The following is a 17,559-nucleotide window of genomic DNA, read 5'->3' as shown; positions in this document are numbered from 1 at the left end:
CACCCCACTGACCGTGCTCAAGGCACCAGCTGCACACCCAGCAGCAGTCAGGGTGGCCAACCTCGTGGCAGGTGAGATAGCCAAGACAGCAGGCGCTCAGGCAGCCCGCCGCCCAGCCGGGCCCAGGGCTGGTCCACTCCCTCCCGGACGCCTCTGCAGCCTGAGAGCCAAGCCAGAGAGCGGAGCTGCAGTCGGGCCCTGGGGTGAGCGCAGCCCCCTCCGTAGTAGGCTGGGACTGTCACTGTGTGGTCAGAGACCACCTGCGGCACTCGGGCTGTGAGACCCTGTCTCGGGAGGGGCCCAGTGGTCTGCATGCTGGCAAGCTCCCCCGCAGGCAGCTCTCAGGTGCACTGAACGTGGGGCAGCCCAGGGCCTGTCCACCTCAGTAGACGCTGTGGACAGCCCTTGCAGTCATGAACCGCAAGCCAAAACCAGCCCTCGAGGAAGCCCGGAGAGGACGCGGCCCCCTCCTGTACTGCATTGAGCTCCTGGCCTACGCTGTAAAGGACATCTGTCTGGTAGTGACCCCAAACTGATGCTAATCCTGAGAGTTTCAATTTCAGAAGCAGCGGGGTGCCCAGGACACACCAACAAAGCCAGCCTCACCCGTACAGCCTGAGCGTCAGCCTGGAATCGCAGAAGCAGCCGGCCAGTGCAGAGGGCCCAGGGAGCCAGCGGTCACTTCCCAGCCACACGCCAGTGGCCCCAACCCACCACTGAGCACAGGTTCCCCCAGGAGGCTGCTGCCACGTGTTGGCTCCCACTGCAGAGGAAGCTAAGATGCAGACAGCCACACCAAGCCTCAGCCTCACCCTCCACGGCCACCCATGGCCACAGCTCCTCAGCACTTCGCCACGCAGGACACGCCCTGGCCCTCGCTGCACCAACCCACATTCCAGCTAGCAGCCTGGCAGGCGACGAGGCCAGAGCCCCCAGACCAAGAGCACCTGGGAAGCGATGCAGCGCACCCTGGGGAGCACTGTCTGCGCTCACCCCCATGCCCACCAGAAAGCACCCTTCCCCGCCACACTGCGCACGGGGAGGGGGAATAAAGCCTATGTACAACAGCCCCAAGGTCGTCCCCGCGAAGATCACCAGCTCTGAGAAACTGCATAATCTCCTCCTCCATTCTTCTGAGAAAAGGCTCTGATCCCAGTCATACAGGGCCGCGTCCGACTGGGCAGACAGCTTGTGGCAGGCGGCAGGTGCTTGGTGGGAGCACAGCAAAGCCAGAGGGTGACAATCCCTCTCCACTTTGAGAGGGGCATGTGAGCAGGGCCTTGAAGTACACATAGGAGTTTTCTAGGTGGTAAGGAGTCTACAGACCAGTTCCGCATCCTGTTTGGAACCAAAAGAGGGAAGGGGCCACTCAACCCTGTGGGGTGAAGGTTGGACCTGGTGGCTGAGGCCCAGAGCCCCAGTCTTACTGGGGCTTTGGCGGGGGTCAGTGGACGTGAGGGGAGGTGCCTAACACTCTGATCCTCCTCTGCTTCTGGACTGAGCACAGGCTCACCCGCTTCTCCCGGGGTGCACCTGCACCGAGTTGCACCCCCGCAGGGTGGTGAGACCTGGCCGAGCAGACGCCCTGCTGGGACCCCCTCTCTGTGCTCAGAGGGCAGTACGGGGAGGCAGGCGGGGCCGGGAGGAGGTGCTGACAAATGGCATCTGCATAGAGAAAGACAGGGCTAGCAGACAAGGGGACAGACGGCTGGACAGCGCTGGTCTTTCCCTGGAAACACACCCGTGGAAGTCTCCCGCCTGGCAGCAGGTGCCAGGGGTTCTGTGGGCTGGGCGGAGGCCGAGGGTCCCGGAGAGGGTCTGCTGTGGCCTGTGCACGGCTCTTTCCAGGAATGGCGGAGTCGGTCCTGGCCACTGCTTCAGGAGGAACGTTCCAGAAGGCTGCGCCTGTGGCGAGGAGCAACAAGGGCCAGATGTGGGTGTCAGAGGCCTCATGTGACCCTGGAGAGATGACTGGCCGACAAGCTGTTTCCCTCTCTGAAGAATGACAGGAGACGTGTCCAGCCCCTCCCGACCTCGCCGGAGATCCACCAGGGACGGACTGAGCAGCTGAGCAAGCGAGAAGGAATTCAGAAAGGGCTTGACCTCTCCGTGGGGGACGCGCCACTTGGCCTGGCAGTGAGGGTCCTGCCCACCAGGGCCAGGACCTGTGGAGCACCTGCCATGTCCAGGCACTATCCTGGCCCTGGGATCACAGACCTGGATGGACATCTGGCGTGTCCTGCACACAGACCCTTCCTGTATGAGGAGTCCATGCAGCACACGTGGACCCCCACAGCCAGTGGCCTGGGGAGGGCAGAGTCGGCCCCTAGCACCTGCCCCCAGCCAAGCCCCAGGGAGCAACCCTTCCAAACCCTGGCCAGCTGACGTGTTTCTAGAAGGACAAGCTCGTCGCGGGAACGCCTACGCTGGGCAGTTGTGGCCCTCAGGGAAGCCTACGCTGGGCGGACGGGGGCCAGGGAGCCTCTAGGAAACCCCAAGGGCTGAGAGTCAAGGCCCGTCCCTGCCTCCTGCCTGTGAGGGGCAACCTGGCGAGTGGACGTGGCCCATTCCGTGGGGGGAGGGGTCCCAGGAAGCTGTGAGCACGCGTCGGCCCGGGTCGCTGCAGACCGGACCCCCTCAGGCGGCCCCCACACTCACATTCTCTGTGCAGACCACTCTCCAGCTTGTGCACGTGGGCCACCACACATGGCCTTGGGGAGCCACAGGGAGCCTGCCAGTGGTCCCAGGCTGTGCTGGTGGGGTCAGGCGCTGTGGGGAGCAGGCCACTCAAGGCACCCGAGCCACCAAGCGTTTCTTGAGTGTGCGAGTGTGAGACGTCAACCTGTTGGCAAAGCCGGTCTCCCCTGCAGCACGCTTCACGCCCGGGACTCGGGGTCACCTGAGGTTTCGTAGCTCCTTTCTAGTCCTTCAAACGGCAGTGCTGGTGTCTCCTGGGTCTGCACGGCTCCAGGCCGGGCGGGCTGGGAGCAAGCGCCTGTGAGCACACCGTCAGACTGTGGCTCTGAAGGTCGGAACACCAGGAGCTTCGCCTCTCAGCAGGGTTTAGGTTGAGGCCACACAGGTGAGCGGAGGACCCAGAAAACTGGGGAAGACCTTGGGGTCAGGGTGTAGTGCAAGCCCAGGGCCCAACCCAGCAGTTGGTCCGTCTTCCACCTGTCCTCAGGGTGGAGGCCGGAAGGCATGCAGAGAGCAGGGAGGCCGGCCTGGAGAGGCGGAGCTCACCATCACCCTCAGGGAGCAGAGGCGGCCATCCGCGGGGCCCCTCCCTTCTTGTGGCTCCAGCAGGACAGCAGAGGGCTGCGTTGGCTCACCGCACCTCAGGGCAGCACCGTGCGGATGATCACAGAGGTGGCTGCAGCAGGCAGTGCGGCACAGCTCCCAGGGCCCGACCCTGCCCTGGCTGCCCGGAGACCTGCAGGTGGTGTGCAGTCCTTGCTGCACCCCGGAGCCGGGAAGCCACACCCAGACTCAAGGCCCGAGCCAGACTCAGGAGAGACGCTCAGCTGTGCTCCCCCCACCCCCGGCCCGGAAGGTGCCTAAGCCTACCCACGCAGCCAGAGCCCCACTGGGACCTTGCCTGGTCACCTGCTCTACCTGTAAGTACCTCCCCTCGTGACTCAGCAGTCTAGAATCTCTACAGGGGCCCCAGAGCTCCCATTCCACATCAGACGTCAGATTTGAAGTATCAACACACACCTGCGCTTCTGTGCTTACGTCTAAGACTAAAGCTGATGACTGCGAGCAGGTCCTTGAGAAGCCAGTACAGGCTGAGCCTCTTTTCATCCAAGCCTCCAGGGCCTGCTCGCTGTGCTCCCCCCACTTCTCCCGCGTCAGGCCGGGCTCCCACTCCCACCTCCCCACCGGGCCTTTGCTGATGCTGGCCACCGGCCCTCTTGTCTCTGGCTCATACCCACAGGCTAGACCAAGCCCCCGGGGCAGCTCTGCAGCCCTGAGCGCTCCTCTCACACCTGCCCTTGGCCCTTCCCCAGCTGTTGGCGTGTGAGTGTCTGTGGTGGAGGTGGAGCTGGAGTATGGAGGCCCAGGGCCAGAGGCTCTGGGGGTCTTGGAATGAGAAAGAAGAGGGGCATCGGCACCCACCGCAGACCTCATACTTCCACCCAGCCCTCAGCAGCCGCTGGACCTGGAACCGCCTGAGCCCCCGAACCTGCAAGCCCCTCTCCTCCCCACAGTATCTCCCAAGGCAGGAGCTGCCGAGTCCCTTCCAGCGGCACGTGGGCAAGACTGAGAGTCTGCCCTGCAGTCCTGCAACTAGTGAGGGCCCTGGCTGATGCCTCATGAGTGGGATGTGTTTCTGAGCTTGGGTCTAAGTCACAGTGCCTCCCATGTGGCCAGCCCCTGTGCAGAGACCCACCAACACCCACCAAGTGTCAACAGACGACAGGTGACCACACCAGCCACCCCAGCATCCTGACCGCGGCCTGGAGGAGGTGGGGCTCACACCGCCTGCTTGGGAGGTGGGGAAACTGAGGCTGCTCCTGCCCCCCCCACCCCGGCTCTCCCCAGGGCTAGCTGGCCCATCTCCCAGGCCAGAGCGTGCAGGACCCAGGGTTCTCCAGGACAGCACACTGAGGAGGGCCACATAGGAGTCACCCAGCCAGACGCCGCAGGAAGGACGTCCAGCAGGCTCAGCCCTCCCTCCAGGCTGCTGCTCAGCAGGCACGTCTGCTTTGGAATAAGTGGTTCTGTCCATGTTTACACTCAGAACAAACAGATTTTCCCCATCAAAGCCTGCGCGGTCTTCCCAGCCAAGACACCACGAGCACTGGGGGCCGGGGCCTGGGCTGTGCAGAGCCACGGTCAGCTGGCAGATCCCACGATCCCAAGGAGTTCGCATTCACACCTCACGGGTGACTCCCACACGGAGAACCAGGGCCCACGGGAGACAGCCCCCTCTGCAGCCGCGGCCCGAGTCCCTGTGGCCCCATCTTATGAAGAGGGCAGAGGACTGCCCTGAGGGCAGGAGGCCTGAAGGAAGGGGAGGGAGACACCGCTAAGGAGGGCAGGACGCTGTCTGCTACCCGCTGACTGGGTGACGCTGGCTGGCACCAGGAAGCCCGGAGCCCAGCTCAGTGCAACGCCTGGGAAGCATGGATGGCACGAGACAGGGGACACACGGGGGTGGGGGGGCTGGAACTCCACCCGCCACAGATGGGCACTGCTGCCTATGCTGCTGGGGGCACTCCCCGAGCCTCTTGGTGGTGAGATCCTGCCATCCCCAGCATTCCCTGGGCACATCCCAGGAGCCTCAGAAGCTGGGCTTGCAAGGAAGCAGACTCGCCCTGCAGCCTGCCGCTGGAAGCAGCCCCAGGCCTGCCGTGCGCCAGGGCAGCCTGTGCAGGCCTTCCAGGACCACTGGGAACAGACGGTGACTGGGGCATCCTCAGGGGCTCAGAGTGCGTGGGGCGCAGTGGAGGCCGCCAGCCCAGCTGAGCTCGGCTCGCATGGGAGCTGGCCAGTCTCCTCTTCTATAAAATGGGGACGTGGTGTAAGGGTCCCGCGAAACGTCGGAGAAAGAGACCACCAAGTGACCACTCATGCAATTGGCAGAAGGGGATTTATTGAACCAGCATGCTGGGGCTCCGTGCCCACTCAAGAAGGGAAAGCAGCCCAGAGCCCCGAGCAGGGGCTGGGCACTGCTTAAGTACACTTTTTGGGGAGGGCGGAGGGCTTTGTATACATCAGAACAAATCATCATGAGGCGCGGGAAAATTGAACAACAACTCCTAAACATGATTAGTTCATTCATTGGCAGGAACAGGTCAGGCGGGAGTGATAGGTCATTCCTAAGGAGGGGGTTACATTCAAACTGATTGGTTCAGGCCCTGCAAGGCCTGCGTGCAACCACACAGACCCCTTCAGTTATTAAACAACCAGACAATCAGGGGAAATGTTTACTGGGCGGTTCTAAGCATTGTCTTAACAGCTACAGAAATTTAACTCAGACCTTGCAGCTTAGAAACTTTTACAACACCCGGTCTTTTACCCTTTAACTTTTACGATTTAACTTCAATTTCTTTTACCCTTACAGTGGCGATGCCTGCTCTGTGGACAGGCAGAGGAGCCAGAGGCCAGCACCACCCTCGGCAGGCGAGCTCCAGCTCCGTGCCCCTTGCAGGCTGTTGAGGCCTTGGGCAGCACTGCCCATTGGTTCACCTCTGAGCCCGGGGGCAGCTCAGGGAGGAGGCGGCCGCCAGGATCATCTGCCGACAGGGAGGTCTGGGATGAGGTGGCCCCTGAGCCATGGCACAACCTGGTCAGGCTGAGCACCACTGTCCCACAGTCTGAGGGAAGCAGTCTGCCTAGCAGGCCGCCCCTCCACATGCCCCCAGGTGGGACCTCTGGTCAATACGGCAGCTTTCACTCCAAGCCCCTCAGAAGCCACTGCAGTCCTTCTCCCAGAGGTCATCTGTCTCTACATCTCCCATGGAAGCTCCGGTCTGGGCCTGGGCATTGCCATGGACAGGTCAGTCTTCCCGAGAGTGGCCGGCAGAGCCTCCCGCTGAGCTGCGGGGATTGTCCACATTCCGGCCTAATACCTCAGGGTCACTGCCCCTGTGGTCCCGGTCAGGAGTTCTGCCGGGGCTCCCTGGGTGCGTGTCAGGGCTCCGTGCCTGGCCCAGCCCTGAGGCCTCTCCTCACCTCCCTGACTCCAACCTCCCACCTCCCTCTTGGGAGGACCCTGTAATCCCAGCCCCAGAAAACCCAGGATGGTCTTCTGGTCACAGGTCCTAGGTCTACTCCCCTGGACAAAGACCCTCACACCACAAAAGGGGACATCCTTGGGCCTGGGGACTGAGATATGGCTGTCTCTGGGGTCACAGTCTGCCGCCCACATGGCGTGTTTCACCAGGAACATTTACTCCCAGGGGACACTCCACTCCTGACTTGGCTTCTGATGTTTTCTGTCACACGACAGACCCGGATGTGTGGTCCTGTCCTTCGTGGGTTTGAATTTGTAGAAGAAAGTTTCCTCCTACACCTGAATCATGAACACGGATTCCCTTCTGATATTTTCCACTGTGTCTTAAAACGGTCTCTCTGATAGGCATAGAATTCACTTCCTGCCTCTGCTTCCGCAGGGGTCGCCAGGGTCCCAACAGCACCTCTGAGTGACCTTCTTCTCTGAAGCGTCCCTCGTGACCTGCGCTGAGTTCCAGTGAAGGGCGCCTGTCGCGCTCGGCTCACTCCTGCACGGCTCTTGGCTGGCACTAGGGCCAGGCTGCTGCGGCTCTTCTGTCCAGCACCTCGAATGCAGCCTCCTGTGTGGGACGTGTCCATCTGTGGGGACTCTCCCACCTGCTTTCCGGGGTTCTCGCTCGCTCTGCAGTGCAGGAAGGTCCTCAGCTCTGGGCCGCAGGCGCTGCTGTCCCATGAGCTGCTGGAGTGTGGCCTAACCCGTCGCAGGGCCAACATCTGTGGGTCCTTCCCTCAGCTCCAGGTGCACTCATGCTGCTCTGAGCTGTCACGCCTCCCTCTCCTACTGCTGACCCCAAGCAACGGCACTGATCTCACACTGTTCACCAAGTGCCACTTCCGCGCTCGCTGCACTTGCTGATGTCCCAGGTACAGTCCCTTCCCTAGCAGGGTTCCCACTGCAGGCTCGGGTCCCCCGGGAGCTGTGGCTGCTCCCTGGAGCCTGCATTAGGAAACTGCACCCGTGGTTGGCAGGTGTGCTTCTGCCTGGGCTCATGTGCTGTCCTGTCTTACAGATTCTGACCACGTGGAGACTTCCATGTGACTGCAGACCTGCGCATAATAAAGCCCCCAGGGCTTCTGTCCACGGCAAACGTCTCCCACTTCACAAAGCCCTGACAGGCACCGGGCTGTCACCCTGCAGGACACAAGATGGCACTTTCAGCCCACATTCGTGGGCACTGAGCCCTGAACCTCCTGTGGGGATCAATCAGTGCTCCCCACATGGGGGACACGCAGCGTCTCCCCTGGGCCTCGCCCTGACCTGAGGGGTCGCCCACCTTTCTTTTGAGCTGGTCTATGAGCTCGAGTTTTGCTTTGTTTGAACTGTCATGTGCTTACAGTGGGTGGGGACCCAACACGCCCCACGGCCAGCACAGCACCCGGTCAGGAGGAGGGCTCTGCGGGGCTCCCTCTCTGGTGCTCCCCCTCTGGTGTCCCCCCACTCTGGTGCTCCCTCTCTGATGGTCCCCCTCTGGTGCTCCCTCTCTGATGTTCCCCCCACTCTGATGCTCTCTGTCTGATGTCCCCCCCTCTGATGCTCCTCTCTGGTGCTCCCCACTCTGGTGCTCCCTCTCTGGTGCTCCCCACTCTGCTGCTCCCTCTCTGGTGCTCCCTCTTTGGTGCTCCCTCCCTGGTGTTCCCTCTGGTGTTCCCTCTCTTGTGCTCCCTCCCTGATGCTCCCCCTCTGGTGCTCCCTCTCTTGTGCTCCCCCTCTGGTGCTCCCTCTCTGATGCTCCCTCTCTGATGTCCTCCCTCTCTGATGTCCTCCCTCTCTGATGCTCCCTCTCTGATGTCCTCCCTCTCTGATGTCCTCCCCCTCTGATGCTCCCTCTCTGATGCTCCCTCTCTGATGCTCCCTCTCTGGTGCTCCCTCTCTGATGTCCTCCCTCTCTGATGTCCTCCCTCTCTGGTGCTCCCTCTCTGATGTCCTCCCTCTCTGATGTCCTCCCTCTCTGGTGCTCCCTCTCTGGATCTGAACTGATCATTTCTTTTTCTTGCCTTCCTCCCTTGGCTTGGTCCTCTGTCCCTGTGTGGAGTAGCACCTGCAATTTCAGATGCTGGTTTTGTGCCTGACTTCTGTGGGAATGCATTGTGCATATTTCCAGTAGAAAAATGCCTGATACCAGATTTTTAAATTCATAAATTTGCTTCTTATTGCTGGTTTACTGACCCCTGGACGAGGTGATGGATCTCAGCAAGGGTGGTTTGACTCACAGGGATTAAGCCGATGAGGGGCTGGCATACATCCTAGTGTAGAACCAATCTCACACTCAGAAACCTCTCCAGACACTGTGCCTGTCACGTGGGGTACGGCATCCAGGGCAAATCCATTCTGAAGATGCTTTTGTGCTTCTCAGTTCAGGCTCCTAGAGAGAGAGTGACAGCGAGAGCCTGTGCACACCAGTCAGTGAGAAGCAGGGACGACCACTGGGTGCTCACAGGCATCTCCATGGTGGGCTGTTTGGAAAGGGTGGCAGGGCAGGGCCGGAGGCCAGCTCTGGGGCAGGTTCAGACAGGTTCACAGTTGACAGGATATCCACGTGACCTCTGCAGGGAGCAGACTGCAGCTGGACCTGGAGTATCCGAGTCCCAGAGTCCAGGGACGTCCAGGCTGGCAGCTGCACTCTGAGGCTTGGTCCTCCCCACTCCGAGGTCCCCCCGTGCCATGCCAGGATGCCAAACGGAGGCCCTGAGTGGGCAGGAGCTGTGTGGTGAGACTGAAGACCTCCCGGTGAGGGCCCCTCTCTGGGCTCTGCCCTGCCTTAGGCCAGGTGGCTCCTTGTCCTCGAGCAAGACCTCACTCTGGAGCTGCCAGTCCCACGTTCCCACCCCACCCCACCTCCCTGGACCAGCCATGCGTCTCCCCGGACCCTGAAGACCAGAGCTCTGGCCCTCCTGCCTCTGTTCCAAGTTCCCTGGGTCTCACTAGCATCAAGCCCCTCCTCTAAAGACCACCAGAGCCGTCAGTTGTCCCTGCCCCTGTGCAGAGTGACTGGCACACATGGCTGTGTCCACCACAGTATCGCTTAGCCGTGCTCACACAGGGCCACAGCGCACATGCGACAGACCTGGTCTTCACACGCCTCTCAGGATGAGCTCAGGCACATTTATGTCAAGTCAGCAGCAAAGGTCTGGGCACTCAGTGTCCCATTCTGTGCTGGGCATGTTGACGCACTGAGATCATTTAGTCCTCTCAACGGGGAAGCAGAGCAGGCCCAGGCAGGCTGGAGGGGACCACATGGCCTCTGGCTCAGACAAGCAGGCAGGTGCTGGAGGCCAGGTCCCCACACCCTCCTCTCCAAGCCATAAGTAAAACGTAAGCCCACCTCAGTGGGCAGTGCCCACACTGCCAGGTCCAGCTGAGAGGAACATGCAGCAGGCACGGTGACCCTGCAGCCCACAGTTCTGCTCCATCTCAACCCTCGGGCACCAGCCCAAATCACTGTGTGGCTGAGAAAACCACAAAGTAAAACAACAAGAAAATGAGGAGAACATCCCTGATTTCAATCCTGAATGTTGATTTTGCTTCTGTTGGAGAAAAAAACGAATCAGGACAAGGACGCACGCTGACACAGGCAGGGAACGGCTCCTCTGGCGCTCCTCACAGGATGCAGGACAGACCCTGCGAAGCCCCTCAGGGAGGCGGCACCCTCCCCAGGCCCCAGCCCTGGTCCTGGGGCCTCGTTCCCTTGCAGATAAGAAAGAGAAGCCCCCACCGGTGCCCAGCACCACCCAGGGGCCGAGCTGTGGAACCCTTCATTCACATCCCGCCCTCAGGGGCCTCTGGGTATCCGCCCTTCTGCAGAGAAGGCCTCTGCCGGCTGGGCCGGGGGCTGATGGGCCTTCCAGAAGTCGAGCTTCACACAACCCCAAGCCTTGCAGCCTCTTCCAAGTGCATGATGAGCTCACCCTTCCTGGAACCCAGAGGGATGGACGGGGGAGGATAGGGGACACACAGAGACCAGCCTCCTCCCATCCCAAGCCTGTGCCCTGCATGCCCAGGGAAGGGGTCACAGGAAGCCAGGAACTGCCCTGCTGCGGCCATCTGGACCTGAGATGGTCCTGCCACAGGGCATTCCCCAGGCTCTGGGACAGCATACCCACGAGGGCTGGCCTCACCCCAGCCATCAGAGTCTGTGCAAGGAAGACTGAAGCCACGGCAGGCACACCCCCAGCCCTGCCATCCAGTGGCACTCTCTCTGGTCCAGGGATTATGACGTGAGCACCTGGGGGCCATAGTTCAGCTGACCACAGCTCATCAAACATCACTGTGGCTGCCACGGTGAGACGGCTGGAGCCAGACCTTCGTCCCATCAGGAGCAGAGTCCCAGTGCCCAGCCAGTGTTGGCTGGGGATGAAGAGCCCTGGCAAGGGCATGCTCGCGCCAGCTGCCCGGCTGGATTGTGGTGTGGCCCGGGGTCCACGGTGGCAGATCGAGGCCGAACTCCCTGAGCCCCAGTCTGAAGCAAGGAGAGCACCCCTAGCCCCGCCCCCTCATGCACCCAGGACCACCCTGTGCAGCAGGGGGCACCGCTGCCCCAGCTAACCTCTGGAGGGGCTCTGGGCAGCCTATCGCCAACAGCCAGTCAGACCAGCCCAGACTGCTCCACAGATGCCTCCTGAGTGAGCCTGGGACTCCAAACACTGAGCAAGAGAACAAAGCAGAGGACGAGGGACTTGTGCCAGAGAAAATTCCTCAGCAAATACTGGACACAGGATGAGAAGCCTTTGTGAGATAAAGGAGGAGGGGACGGGGACACCAGAGAGTCACTGGGAAGATCCTTTTGTAGCCCTGCCCCAAAGTCTCTCTGGTCCTTGGGCCAGCAGCACAGAGCACCCTTTTCTCCAGCTCATTAGCACTTGGCCACCTGGGCCTGGGGCTGGCTACATCAGCAAGGCAGGGCATGACTGCAGCAGGTGCTACCCAGGAACAGCTGGGAACTTAAACTTGAAATAGGTGAAACCCAAGAAAGAGGTCACCAGCTAATGGGCAAAAAAAAAAAAAAAATGGCAATGAGCATGTAGCAAAAGACAAGTACCCAAAGGATATACCCAGGCAAGCCACCAAAGAGAAACGCAAACAGCTACATCCTTACCAGCAGCCAGGAGATGTGCCGCACATGGGGCCACCGGCAAGGGTGAGAGGGAGCTGTACTCTCAGGTGGGATTGCAAGTGCAACTAGAGCAGGCTCTTCAGGAGTTACTTGAGCATCTGTCCCAGTTATAAATGTGCTTACTCCTGATTCTGTAATTCCACTTCCAGAAACATCCTAAAAAATTAATAGGAAGCTTTTGCAAAGACAGATAAGTAAAGATGTGTTTTTGTGTTTTTCTGCCCTACCAGCCCTCTCCGGAGCCCTGTCAGGCAAGGGTTAAGCAAATCATGGCCCAGGGCCGAGAGTGGGTGGATGAGACGGCACAGCCTTGGTTCACATCGGAAGCGAACTCTCTTGCAGTTTATGGGCCTGGAAGTCAGGACTTGACGCATCTTAAATATCAGGAACTTTAGCCGACTTCTTAATACGTGTTACTTGGGACCTGGACCAAGTTTGGAGTGTATCTCCTGGTACTCGTGAGGGCATCTTCCTACTCTTCCTTTAGAGCCACACACTCTGTGCTCAGAGGGTGTGGCACATGTCCTGACTCACGGGGGTGACCAGGATGTGCTTTACGCCTCTTTGGCACAAGTGTGCTTTGTGCTGTGTCTGCTCCCTCCTCCATGAGTGTGCACCGTGGCCGAGCACCTCTGGGTGCAGGGGATACAGTGAGGAGATGAGGCCCTGTGGGTGCATGACGTTGGCCACAGCTGAAGTGTGGCTCAAGGTGGTGGCTACCAGTGAGGGGCCTCGGGGGTCCTCCCAACCCACCCCTTCTCTCCCACTTGGGAAGTTTCCATCTTGTCCTAACACCCGAATCACTTTGTGAGGCAACACATTCTGCCAGGAACGAGGTTTGGATTGTTCAGAGGATGCCAGAGTGCTTTGACCATGGCCATGGAGCAGGAGTGACGTCCCCCGAGCAGGCCAGGGCAGGCTGCTGGTCACCTGTGGTTGGGATGGAATGATGGGCCAGGCAGCGATTCCAGGCCTGGACTTGAGGGCAGCAGGACCACTGAGAGTCCAGGGAGGGCGGCGGAGGGCAAGAGAGGACAGGCGTCCACCAGGCCCCCCAGCACCTGGGTGCAGAGGGCTGAGCCCAAGAGGCGCCTCCCAGCCCTGGGAAGGAGCGGGAGGAATGTGGAGCCCCAGTCTCACCCCGAGCGTGAGCGAGAGCCAGCTGAGGTCATCCGCGAGGCCAGGACTGTGGAGGGTAATTTTTAAAGCATGTGGATGGAGCGCTCACAGAGCATCAGCTCCAGGCCATGATTCGAAGCAGATGGAGAGGCTGGGAGTGTCCCCACAGCGATGGGACTCCCAGGAGCAGAGGCTCCCACCCTGTCCTCAGCTCCCCGGGGTGCCCTGGGTGCACACTGCTTGGGGCTGGCAACAGGACACCCTGCCTGGAACTGGCATAGCAGGCATGGGCAACAGGGCCCCAAGCCACCCACCAGAAGGTCACAAAGGCGAATCCACACTATGGGGTGTCCCGGAGTGTGCCGATGCCTGTTGGCAGGGTGGGGCTTGACCAAGTTCCAATCCCTGGGCCCATCACCACAGAGGTGACCAGTGGACATGGTGCTGCTGCATTGGCACTCACCTCTGGTGACTAAGCCAGAGCAGGCTCCATCTGGGCAGGCTGCGGGTCTGGTACCCCTAAGCTCTTATGGCCCGCCCACCTGGCACTCCTGGTCACCAGGACACTTGAGCCTGGGGCCATTTGGTGCTTTTCAGAATTGCAGAGATGTGAAGCCAGATCTGCCCCGGGGCTGTCAGCAGACCCAGGAAGGGGCAGTTGGCGGAGGCCCGTGCCCACAGAGGCTGGCCGAGAGGCACCCAGGGGACAGGTCGCCACCATCCAGGGTGGGAGGGCTCAGGTTCCCAGGCTCTTTTGTTTTCCCTCCTTCTGTTTGGTTTCTTGTTTTACAATAGCCTCGGAGAAAAGCAGTTGTTTTTTAAACTTCTCTCAGCGGGGAGTGAACATGTGTGTGTGCCAACTTCCCACTTAACTGGGGGGAGCCCGGCCCCCGGCGGTCTTCTGAAGCTCACTCCGCAACTGCCATCAGCTCCTGAGCGAGTGACTTAGCAGTGAGCGACTTGAAATACAAATTTGTTTGCAATTTCACCTCCAGGAAGACTGGGCAAACGCAGCCGCTGCCCTGCGGCCCAGGAGTACATAAAATGCACACCCCACACACTCGGGCGCCCTGCTCCTGCTGCCCTTCCCACAGCAGCCCCAGGACCCCTGCATCGTGTCCAGCCCCAGTGCCATGTCCAGGTCCTTCTGTGCCCCTTGGTAACTGGACACAGCGAGGCCTGCACCTTGTAGCATGGGGCTGCTGCTTCCGAGCATTGCGCCCAGCCCACTGCCTGCAGGTCCTGGGATGTCTGATGTGAGCTGCACGTGCACGTGACCCTTAGTAACACAGGCATCACGTCTGCTTAAGCTGGCTGTTCAGGCCACGTGTGACATGCAGGTTCTCTAGAGGACACCCCTCCCATAGCATGTCCACGGGGACACCTCGGCCCCAGCTGGCCTGAGCAGGTGGAGACGGCACATTGGGCCCTGTGGGCTGGGCAGACGCACGTTCCCTTTCCAGAGTGTTTGCCCTGTTGGCACAGGTCAGCCCCAGGTCAAAGGCCAAAGGGCACAGGTTCCAGGGCGAGCTCTGGACTCTGTTCACACAAAGATGCCATCTCCCCACCGAGAAGTCCTCAATCTTCCTCCCTGCTCCACAACAGGGTTGGATCACAGGAAGAATTTAGTCCAAAACTGGTGAGTTTTTCAAGCCAGAGATCCAAGCAGGTAAGGACTCCCTCGGAGCCGTGTCTGCTGCAGCTGAATAAAAATACACTTCACAGCTGCCGGGTTCTGAGCGCTCCACTGAGGACCAGACTCCAGAGGGAGCAGGGCCCATCACACACGGACACACCACGCTGCTCAGCCAGCAGCTGAAGCTAGAGTGCAAAGCCTGGAAGTCCAGCTGTCCTCTGCCCATGGCTCGGGCACAACGGGAGCCGTGGCCAGATGTGCCAGGCCCTGCACACCAGCCAGAGCTTGCCAAGGTGGGAGCTTGCCACGGCGGGAGCTTGCCACAGATGGAGCGCGCCACACGAGAGCTTGCCACAGCAGCTCACTGTAGGTCTGCGGCCGACCTGAGGTCACATGGAGTGACTGGCAGAGCCCACAGGCTGGCAGGGATGAAGAATCAGGTGCCGCTGGGGGGTTCTGCACTCTGTGGACCCATTTTCCTGCTCTTCAACATTTATATGGTGTTGATCGTCACAGCACTGTTTTCAAAGCAGACGTCTGTCTTTCTCCTCTTTGTGCTGTGGTCCGGGTTTCCAGTGACCTGCACCCTCTCTGCTCTGTGTTCGGGGACACGTCATCACCCTGAACAAAGCCTGAGCTTTTCAGAGCCGGCGGGAGGCTGGCGAGGGGAGAGGCATAGGTGTAAGCTCTGCTTCTGGCTTCTGCCCACGGTTCTGAATTTCCTCAGCTCAGGGGAGCACGGCACACTGCTGACCATGAAGCACCAGTGTGATGGGCCCCAGGAGAGGGACAGCAGAGGCCTCTAAAGGGTCCCAGCCCCTGTCAGGGTAGCAAGTGGAGAGCGCGGCCCGCACAACCCACTGAAGACAGCAGGGAGGTCCCGAGAGCAAGGGTTTGCAGGGAGAGGGCCCCTGGGCAGGGGAAGCAGAACTTCTGTCCTGGGAGAGGGTCTCCTCTGGGCAGGGGCTTCCTGGCTCACAGGAGTGGCCAGGCCTTGGCCCAGGAGCTCAGGTTCTTTTAGCTAGAGAAACTTCCTGAATGGGCCGGGTACCATTGGTACCATTTCCTGGTCCACAAATCACATTCCAGGGCTGAAGGGCAGGAACAATACAAACTCAGCCACTCATTTATCTTAAAACTCATTTTTGTATTTATGAGATGCAAAACTTTGAAAGATTCCATGCTTGCAGGGGCTGCACCAGTCTGTGCCCCCAAATGGTCCAGGGTTACCTCTACTTATCCTGCTGGCCACTGGAGGAGGGCCAGCATGCCATAAGATGTGGCCTTCAGGCTCACCCTTGGCCTTCTGGGACCCAGTGCCAACACACCCAACAGGAAACCAGTCTGACAGGAGTCTGCAGAAAGTGCCCATGTCCCTCCTGGCCACCTGTCCTCTGTGCTCGGCAGCGTGTCCTGGGGGAGGTGACTTGGGAATGAACACTTTGACCTATAGCCTGGGGCTGGCCCTCGACCTGTCCTGGACTGAGGTGGAAAGTGCCCGTGGGACCTGGGTGGGTTCTACTTCAAGGACCCAGGTTCTCCTAAACAGTTTCAGTTGTTGCCAAATTGAATGGCCTCTGGCGTCCTGGGGACCGTCACCAGCCACCCCCACTGCCCCTGGGATTAACCGGTGCTGGACACACCAACTAGGCCCTCTTGGTGAGTGGGTTCTGAGGTGTCTGAATGGCCAGCACCACTGCTCACATCTCGTCTCTCCACACAGATGTGCAAGCCGAGCGCAGGTCTCTAGAAGTCCACCTGATGCTGCTACTACGAATGAAAAACTCAGATTAGTTAACTGAGCAGAAAACAGCCACAGAAATCAGCACCCTGAGAACAAGGCAATGCCATTCACGTCAGCTAGCTCCTGGGGTCAATGATGTGCTGCCAAATTCTACTGTCCAAGGCGGGAATCAAAGCCACACAAAGTCATTGAGGAAGCAAAGCGGGAGGGGCTGTCTGCTCACTCCTGCTGTGAGAGCCGTGAGGAAAGGCGGCAGCAGAGGAAGCCTCCTGACACGAACCAGAGCTCCTTGGCACACGTGAGCAAACCCTTCGGGAAAACATGGCAGTGCTAGCACATTGTGACCACGTGGCCTGGTCCCAGAGAGGCAGGGCTGGCTTAGCACTGAACACCGACAATGGTCCCGTGCCTGGTGCACCTCATTCATCCAGCTTCTTGGGAGGCTGAGGAAGGAGATTCTTGAAAGCTCAAGGGCAGCCTGGGCCACTTAGCAGACCCTGTCTCAAAACAGAAAGGAGCGGGGTGCAGCTCAGTGGTAGAGCACCAGCCTAGTGTGTGCGGGGCCTGGGCTCCATCCCCAGCTCAGCAGCAGCAGCAGCAGCACAGAGCCAACCAGCACAGCTGACCAGAGAGTCAGAATGACGGAGAAAGACACTGAGATCATCCTGAAAGACGCTGCGAAGCCTTTGGACCAAACTCAGTGTCCAATTGTGATTTTTAAAAATTCAAACAAAATAGGGGCAGAGGAGAACTCCTGCAGCCTGATAATGGGCATCTGTGTAAAACCCAGAGCTGCCACCATCCTGAGCAGGGTGACGAGCTCCCCAGGGTTGGTCAGGCAGGCCGCCAGCTACCAGAACATGAAGACTAAGTGCCCGTGTGGCTCCTCTGCTCACCTGGAAGCGCTGCAGCACTTCCCAGCGACCCACAACCACAGCTAGAGCCAGCACGAGGCCCCAACAGGGAGCAGGGGAGGCCCGAGGGCACAGGACCCACAGAGGGACCCACGTGGAGCCTGCTTTCTGTGGCACCCGTGGTGACCCCTCCTCACCCACCCCAAGGCCATGGGCCAGGACTCGAACACATTGTTGGCTGGCGACAGACCAGGTGCTTGGAAAGACACACAGGCTACAGGGAGACAGCCCCGCCTGGTGCTCCCCCGGAGCCGAGTAACCTGTGTGCACACGACAGAGCCCGGGAGGTCACGC

This window comes from Marmota monax, unplaced genomic scaffold (genome assembly GCF_021218885.2).
Source record: "Marmota monax isolate L192 unplaced genomic scaffold, Marmota_monax_Labrador192_F-V1.1 WCK01_AAM20220418_F8-fsc00024, whole genome shotgun sequence".
NCBI classification, from domain to species: domain Eukaryota; kingdom Metazoa; phylum Chordata; class Mammalia; order Rodentia; family Sciuridae; genus Marmota; species Marmota monax.
This window is presented reverse-complemented; position numbering follows the sequence as displayed.